This window comes from Littorina saxatilis, linkage group LG12 (assembly GCF_037325665.1).
Source record: "Littorina saxatilis isolate snail1 linkage group LG12, US_GU_Lsax_2.0, whole genome shotgun sequence".
Classification (NCBI taxonomy): domain Eukaryota; kingdom Metazoa; phylum Mollusca; class Gastropoda; order Littorinimorpha; family Littorinidae; genus Littorina; species Littorina saxatilis.
Genome location: NC_090256.1, coordinates 77151835 through 77161504, shown reverse-complemented (window position 1 = coordinate 77161504; position 9670 = coordinate 77151835). Strand labels below are relative to the sequence as shown.

Here is a 9670-nt window from a genome sequence, read left to right as displayed (position 1 = left end):
CGATATAAGCCTCATGTTGATTGATTGATTGATTGACGTTTCAACTAGCATTTCATGATTTCCCGCTGGATTTTGTCTTTAGTTCTGCTTTTCAGTCATGTTGTTGGTGCTTCTACTGTTGCGTCAATGGTAGGACTACATAGAAGTACACACACAAACTCTCTCAGTCTCTCTCTCTCTCACACACATGCAATATGTGCATATAAAATGATTATACATGTACAGACTTTGGTATAACGGGTTTTTGTGAACAAGAGAGACACAGGTCAAGGTCACAACAGTGAACGCAAACTCAACAAATTACACAACTCGGGTAAGTTTTGTTTCAGTATATTTTTCCTTTGCTCATAATCATTTTTTTCGGCATTGAGTCATGTAAAAATTCTCTTTGTTGACATGATATATCACCACACATCATATATTCCTCATGCATATAACTGTGTTCTAAAGAGAAAACAATCAAAAACTCAGAGCACAGAGGGACCTGCGTCATTCAAGGGTAAATCTTAGTTTCCAGAAGACATGTAGGAGTGTTTACAAGTCAAAATTTAATTTTATTTACATATGTTTCTAAAACTATAAACAGAGAGTATGTAGATGAGGGAATATTCTATAATTGCAAGAGATCCCTCGCAAAAAAGAAAGGAAACAAACAAACAAACAAACAAAACCATACAACAACACAACAAAGAAACAAAAACATAAGTCGCGTAACGCGAAATAAGAACATTTAGTCAAGCTGTCGAACTCACAGAATGAAACTGAACACACTGCTTTTTTCACCAAGACCACATACTCGTCATTTCGTCAGTCCACCGCTCGTGGCAAAGGCAGTGAAATCGACAAGCCATGCAGAATAGTGTGGTAGTGGTCGCGCTGAGCAGGATAACATGCTTTTCTGTAAGTCTATTCTTTTTAGCTTACTGAGAGCTATTCTGATGAACACGTGGGGGAATTCGGGGGCTGTGATTGGATGGTCTCTTCCGATTATCAAAGCATAATGCGGCGGAAGTCGGCCATTTTACTCAATATCCAAAAGCATATTGTCGTAAACAAAGACGCATGGTTCCGGTTTCTTCCACGTGTATAAAGTACACGCATACCTCGCCAGGTTTGTTTCTGTGACTAGTCGACAGACGATGCCATTTGCTTTGTGTGTTTTTTTGTTGTTGCTTACTGTACATGACATACATTACGTGTAAAATCCAGTTCTTAAACAGGCAACAAACCTTGCACATTTCCAGAAGCTGCAATCTGAAGCGACCTATCTCTGATTCTAGCAGACGATCTGATCATCTCTCCAATGTTTAACACAAAATCAGCAAACTCTCCTGTCACATAGAACGTCCATTATATAGTGCAATGTTGAAATGAAGTTACCGGTCTGAAACATTTACTCGTTTCTTTTGAGACAATCCTTGTTCTCTTATCATCTACAGATTTACCGCAGTCTTCACCACGCGAATTCCCAACAGAAGTCAGACTTTCGAACATACAATATACGTAGGCAAGCATGATACGTCATGACGTCATATGATTCCTAGCATATTGACGTAATGCTAAACATCCGGTTATCTCGAGTTTTCTCCGTAATACATGTCTGTGGGTTTTTCAATGTTCGGTTATTTCCGTGGCTTCATGCGGAAAGGGAACCGTCGTCTGCAATCAACGACATGGACCATTCTGGTACTTGTTGCTGACAAAAACATGATTTTAACACAGAATTTAATGTCAGAATAGCTATATAAACGCTATTGTGTTTTCATCGTAGCAATAGGGTCCGATATTTAGACTCGAACAAGTATAATGCGACTCGTCTTCGACTCGTCGGCATTATACTTGTCTCGTCTAAATATCGGGCCCTATTGCTACGCTGAAAACACAATAGCTGGTAATGTTTTTGGAATCAGGGACCGACAAGGAATAAGATGAAATTTTTTTAAATCGATTTCGAAAATTTAATTTTGATCATAATTTTCATATTTTTAATTTTCAGAGCTTGTTTGTAATCCAAATATAACATATGTATATGTTTTTGGAATCAGAAAATGACGAAGAATAAGATGAAATTATTTTTGGATCGTTTAATAAAATTATTATTTTAATTACAAGTTTCCGATTTTTAATGACCAAACTCATTCATTAGTTTTTAAGCCACCAAGCTGAAATGCAATACCAAAGTCCGGCCTTCGTCGAAGATTGCTTTGCCAAAATTTCAATCAATTTGATTGAAAAATGAGGGTGTGACAGTGCCGCCTCAACTTTTACAAAAAGCCGGATATGACGTCATCTAAGATATTTATCGAAAAAATGAAACAAACGTCCGGGGATATCATTCCCAGGAACTCTCATGTAAAATTTCATAAAGATCGGTCCAGTAGTTTAGTCTGAATTGCTCTACACACACACACACACACACACACACACACACACACATACACCACGACCCTCGTCTCGATTCCCCCTCTATGTTAAAACATTTAGTCAAAACTTGACTGAATGTAAAAACAGAATATTACATACATGTACCATCACCAACTCATCTCCCTCCCGCTTACCGAGGCTAAACAAATTATTTTAAAAAACAAACTCTTTACTGTTTAAATTAGCAATTAGGCTGATAATGCAAAACGGAACCTTCTTTTTCAAGTTGAATTATCGCCTCTTTCCTTTTTCACTTTCAGAAGAGCTGAGACAAATTACAGACAGAGATAGAACCAGAGAGGCCTGGTCTGATAGGCATCACAAAGAACAGATGACTATCTCTGAGACAAATTACAGACAGAGATAGAACCAGAGAGGCCTGGTCTGATAGGCATCATCAAGAACTGTTGACACTATCTCTGAGACAAATTACAGACAGAGATAGAACCAGAGAGGCCTGGTCTGATAGGCATCATAAAGAACTGTTGACTGTGTGAGACAAATTACAGACAGAGACAGAACCAGAGAGGCCTGGTCTGATATTCATCACAAAGATCAGATGACTATCTCTGAGACAAATTACAGACAGAGATAGAACCAGAGAGGCCTGGTCTGATAGGCATCAGAAAGAACTGTTGACTATCTCTGAGACAAATTACAGACAGAGATAGAACCAGAGAGGCCTGGTCTGATAGGCATCACAAAGAACTGTTGACTATCTCTGAGACAAATTACAGACAGAGATAGAACCAGAGAGGCCTGGTCTGATAGGCATCATAAAGAACTGTTGACTCTATCTCTGAGACAAATTACAGACAGAGATAGAACCAGAGAGGCCTGGTCTGATAGGCATCACAAAGAACAGATGACTCTATCTCTGAGACAAATTACAGACAGAGATAGAACCAGAGAGGCCTGGTCTGATAGGCATCACAAAGAACAGATGACTCTGTGTGAGACAAATTACAGACAGAGATAGAACCAGAGAGATCTGGTCCGATATTCTTTACTGTGAGATTGTGTCAACCCAAGCGAGATCCTGCTCCTCCTCTTTTGATCAAATACATATATATGCAGAGCAATGACTTTCTTTCTGTTGCTTGCTGGGTTTTTTCTTTCTTCGTGCTCACAATTCCCACCAGAAGAAAGCTGTCTCAAACAGGGGTGTGTTTCATTTTCTGAAGTTGGCAGCACTTTAACTAATAGTGATGCATATGTCGTGCCTAGATCCTGAAAGTGCCTAAGTTCTTGAATTAGGTAGTCTCTTGCCTAATTCGTGAAATAGGCAACGGCTGTGCCTAACCTGTGAAATCAATGTTGAATTTTGCCTAATTTGTGAAATTTTATGATTTAGGCTGCCTATTGCATAAATTAGGCAGCCTAAGTTGTGAAATTAGGCAAAGTTTCGATTTAGGCACGACTGCTGTACAATTTAGGCAACAATGTCTACAGAATAGGCAAAATCCTTGCCTAACGTGTCAAATCAATTCTAAGGTCTAACTGTTTTACAAATTAGTCAGTCTGTTTGAACGCCAGTAACAATAATAAAACTTAAAATTTAAACATACTGCTATCATATGTACCATTTACATGACTAATTATAATAAACAAATTTTACAAAAGCAAAACAAAAATACCCCTCTACCTCATTTACAAACAATTAAAGTTTACAAAAGGTAAACATTATCCCAGTTTGGACTGGGGTCAAAAAAGGGAAACCCACGACGTTCCAGTTCAACTCGATTTTCTGAGCTTACTTGCTTTTGTTCTTGCAAGATTAATTGTTTGGGTGGCAGTGACTATGGCAGTGGTTTCTTGCTTTCCTGCAAGTGCATCTGGCTGTATCGCACTTCCCATTGCAAGAACAATTTTTGAACCCTTGTCCTCCATGCCTTGAATGAAGCTGAGCGATGCTTCTCGTTGGTAGGACAGTGTCCTTCACTTGGTCAGCAGTGACAATTTGGAAATCGGCCTCGATAATTAGATTGCGGAAGAGCATAGTGTTTATGATGCCATGCTTGGTGCCAACTTGGTACAGGTCGTTGTGAACCTTCAGGACCACCCCAGGCACGTTTCTGCAATCAAGGCGCCCACGATCAAACTCGCCGACTGGAACCAGCACGCCGTCGTTTTGCAGCAGTGGAACCAGCTTGGCTCTTGTTGTTCGCAGCATTTCAGCACGGCTTTTTTCTTGTCCTTCACGTGCATCTTGTCTGCACTGCGTCAAGTTGCTTGCATGATCTTCTAGAGCTGTACTTGAAGTGGCGGCCCCTCCAACTGCACCTTCCACCTCTGCATCATTTTCAGTTGAATTCTGTGGACCGAGTTCTTCTAGAGCTGTACTTCAAACGAATACGAAATTGTGACCTTTTAGTTTCCATGGCTGGATTTGGCTTAACACTGACATTCAGGTGCTGGTGTGAAGTAGTGACTGAGAAATTTTATCTGAAATGCTTCAGTGTGATTATTATCTCACTTGTATCACAGTTAGTACTGTTCACAAGTAGTTAGTAGTGTTCACAAACTTGATATGTTGTCACCCGCAACGCAGTGAGAGGCGCGCAAGCACGCGGATGATTTTGGGTTCAAACAGACTGACTTATTTGTAAAACAGTTAGACCTTAAAATTGATTTGACACATTAGGCAAGGATTTTGCCTATTCTGTAGACATTTTTGCCTAAATTGTACAGTAGTCGATCGTGCCTAAATCGAAACTTTGCCTAATTTCACGACTTAGGCTGCCTAATTTATGCAATAGGCAGCCTAAATCATAAAATTTCACAAATTAGGCAAAATTCAACATTGATTTCACAGGTTAGGCACAGCCGTTGCCTATTTCACGAATTAGGCAAGAGACTACCTAATTCAAGAACTTAGGCACTTTCAGGATCTAGGCACGACACATACATGTACAGAACCCGATGCTAAATGAAAACAGATAAATTAATGAATAAATCAATAAATAAATAAATAAGTATAAATAAAATCAAAATAGGGGTATTTGTTTTGTTGTTGAAAACTCAACTCTTCAAGTACTTTAGTCAAGGATAATAATTACAGACCAAAGCAAAAATATTGAAGTGTAACATTAACAACTTTTGAAGAAAATAAAGAGAAGAAATAAAAAGGTCATGCATAAAACAAATAATCACTAAACTACAAACGGCCATTAAAGCCATCATCAAAGAGAAAACAAGTCGCGTAAGGCGAAAATACAACATTTAGTCAAGCTCAGTCGAACTCACAGAATGAAACTGAACGCATTGCATTTTTTCCGCAAGACTGTACACTCGTAGCATCGTCTGTCCACCGCTCGTGGCAAAGGCAGTGAAATTAACAATCCAGAAAAGCGCGGTAGCGGTTGCGCTGAGGAGGATAGCACGCTTTTCTATATCTCTATTCTTTTTAACTTTCTGAACGTGTTTTTAATCCAAACATATCATATCTATATGTTTTTGGAATCAGGAACGGACAAGGAATAAGATGAAATTGTTTTTAAATCGATTTCGGAAATTTAATTTTAATCATAATTTTTATATTTTATATTTTCAGAGATTGTTTTTAATCCGAATATAACATATTTATATGTTTTTGGAATCAGAAGATAATGAAGAATACAATAAACGTAATTTTGAATCGTTTTATAAAAAAATAATTTTAATTACAATTTTCCGATTTTTAATGACCAAATTCATTCATTAGTTTTTAAGCTACCAGGCTGAAATGCAATACCAAAGTCCAGCCTTCGTCAAAGATTGCTTTGCCAAAATTTCAATCAATTTGATTGAAAAATGAGGGTGTGACAGTGCCGCCTCAACTTTTACAGTGTATTTATCGAAAAAATGAAAAAAACGTCCGGGGATATCACTCCCAGGAACTCTGTCAAATTTCATAAAGATCGGTCCAGTAGTTTAGTCTGAATCGCTCTACACACACACACGCACAGACACACACACACACACAGACACCACGACCCTCGTCTCGATTCCCCCTCTATGTTAAAACATTTAGTCAAAACTTGACTAAATGTAAAAATGGAAGCAGCCTTTATGCATGTTCACATCAAAAGCCATTAGGATGCATCATATTTTTAAACATGACAGTTTGTCATTCAAATGCTTTTTAATTTTATCTGAAGTTACATTATTTGCGCAAGAATGCCGACAGATTCAAAAATGCATGTAATGTATGCTCTCATTATCTAAGAAAGTGACAGAAACAGAAACCACAAAGCAACTTGAAGTTGAACCATTCGCTCCAAACAAACAAAACTAAAGATGGAGGGAAACGGAGATACAGAACATAAAATCAGGCAGAATAACAGCTTGGTAACAGAACATAAAATCAGTCATAACCCTCATTAGCCTGCAGGGCCGGACTACCGGGGGGGTTATGGGGGTTGCGCAACCCCCCCCCTAGCCTAAACATGTACCTTACTTATTTAATTTTTTTTTATTATTGCTTATTTTATGCCGTTTCATGTAAGGAGCGACCATTTTCCTATCTCAGAATATGACCTACCCGTCAGCTTCAGGGGGCTTCGCCCCCTGACCCCCACAACGAGGGGGGGGGTGTGGGTTCTAGGGTTTCCGGACCCCCCCCAGCCAAAAAATAAAAATATTGAATGAGGTATGCATTTCTTTATTTTACATTGAGTTTCAATTTTTGGGGTATTAATCAGTGACAAAATCTGCTGCCTGAAACTGGTAATGATCATCCTCAGAATGCACCAGATTGCACCATTTTGCATCCTTTTTTTCAAAATTTTCCGGGGGGGCATGCCCCCGGACCCCCCTAGCAAGCTAGGCGCTTCACGCCGTCGGCTCGGCGCTTCGCGCCTTCACACCCATATCTTCACAATATACTTTTGAAAAAAACCAGTCATAAAATGAACTGATCCGCCCCTGCTGCCAGGGGGGACATCCCCCTGGGCCACCACTGGCAACCCCCCCCTCCTCTTCGCCTAGTCCGGCCCTGCCTTTATTTATTTTAGCTTCATTTCTGTGACTCAAATGGCCCATATGATTAACATCTTCTTTCCCTTTTGTCTTTTTTAAAATTTATAAAGCTGGATTACATTCCCCTTTCTTTCTTTCTTTATTTGGTGTTTAACGTCGTTTTCAACCACGAAGGGTTATATCGCGACGGGGAAAGGGGGAAGATGGGATAGAGCCACTTGTCAATTGTTTCTTTTTCACAAAAGCACTAATCAAAAATTTGCTCCAGGGGCTTGCAACGTAGTACAATATAATTACCTTACTGGGAGAATGCAAGTTTCCAGTACAAAGGACTTAACATTTCTTACATACTGCTTGACTAAAATCTTTACAAAAATTGACTATATTCTATACAAGAAACACTTTAGGGTGAAAGGAGAAACAAAATCCGTTAGTCGCCTCTTACGACATGCTGGGGAGCATCGGGTAATTTTTTCCCCCTAACCCGCGGGGGGTATTACATTCCCCGAGTCATGCAGTAAAAAGTTAGTCAATGTGCATCAGGGAGTGGCATACATGTAGTTTTAAACAGAATCAGGTGTTAACTTCTGCATCAGTTTTTACAAATATACTTGCTCTCTTCTTTTCTCTTCACACACACACACACACACAGTCACGCACGAGAGAGAGAGAGAGAGAGAGAGAGAGAGAAAGAGAGAAAGAGAGAGAGAGAAAGAGAGAAAGAGAGAGAGAGAGAGAGACACACACACACACTCTCCCCCCTCACGTTTACAGACACACTTTGTTTTTTGGCTAAACCCATACAATTGAGTCAGAGTGTCTTACAAGCCACAGCTCTCTTTCGACTGTGTTCCCAAGCAAGACGAAATTTACTTGGCTCAGAACGGACTGTAGGGTAAACATTTAAAGACTTTGAGCCATGAGACTTAGCTCGGTTATCAAAAGTTTCAATGATACAGTAGAGTTCCTACTCCTAGTGAGGGTTCTATGCCTGCTAAATTTCTCGTTTCCCTGGGAACTGGACCCTAAGGGAATTTGGGCTTTAAAAGGTTAACTGGTTACATAAAATGTTCCCAGGCACGAACATTCTTGGTTGGCATAGGAAGCCACATCTAGTTCAATGTTACGATGCTATTTTCACATGAATTTCTTCCTCTTCCAATGAAATCAACTGTACGCTGGCAACACATGCTGTTATGTGAAAGGTCCAATTCTGACACCGACATGCACATGACAGTACAGACAGCAACAACAGAAACACAATCGGACATGCACACTCACGAACAAGACTGAGACGCCATTCAATTTCAATAACACAAACAGGTTCAATCATCATGTGAAATGCACTCTCTTTGACATGACGTAACATTAACAACCTCACGCATACTTTGCACAACACAATTTACTGTCGTCTAGTGTAACCCTCTTCGTTCATTTAATGGTAATATCTTTCAATTTAATGGGGAGATATGCCCTCTTCATGCTCACCAATTAATCTCCCAGAAAATCAGGTCATTGTGTAAAATGTTCTCATTCTGACACAGCAACCATGCATGTACTTTACACATTTCTTTTCCATTTCAAACTGACGGAGGCAAATCAGCCTGGCATATTGTCACGCTCACCATTTGATCCATTAAAAAAAAAAAAAAAAATCCTCATGTAAAATGTTCTCATTTTGACACAACACACTTGTAAACACACACCATGCACACACTCATTATACGTACATGCATGTTTCACACCGGATTACAGATCCTCAGTTGTCGTGTAAATGTCCTCGCTTTGACACGGCAACCTCTATGCTTTATATGCAGCAAGCGACTGCGGGAATATAAGATAATAACAATAACAACACACTTTGATCACAGACTGGAGGAATTTGAAGTGGCAGTGACAAGTAACTGTCCTTGCGTTGACTTGCAAGCCCATTTGCAGAAAGAAGAACAATCGGCATTAAAAGTAACTGTCCTCGTGTTGACTTCAATGCCCATTGTAATAGCAGACACATAACCTCACAGGCAGTAACAAGTAACTGTCCTCATGTTGACTTGCATGATAGCCTCTGAGTGATAGCACAGCGATGTTACAGGCAGTAACAAGTAACTGTTGTGTTGACTTGTTCACCTGTTAACGATAGCACGTTAATGATGTTACAGGCAGTAAACAAGTAACTGTCCTCGTGTTGACTTGTTCACCTGTTAACGATAGCACGTTAATGATGTTACAGGCAGTAACAGTAACTGTCCTCGTGTTGACTTGTTCACCTGTTAACGATAGCACATTA

General features: G+C 39.6%; 1 protein-coding gene across 2 annotated transcripts in view; it reads right to left on the bottom strand.

Annotated features, from left to right (window-relative positions):
- Positions 1-314: 314 nt before the first annotated feature.
- Positions 315-9670, bottom strand: part of LOC138982823 (mitoferrin-2-like) — a 28646-nt gene continuing 19290 nt past the window's right edge. For both annotated transcript variants that reach the window (XM_070356176.1, XM_070356177.1), the window contains 2 exons: positions 7404-9581; positions 315-6790 (listed from right to left, as the gene is read on the bottom strand). The gene's annotated coding sequence lies outside the window, so the exon portion shown is untranslated. The remainder of the gene's footprint in view (positions 6791-7403; positions 9582-9670) is intronic.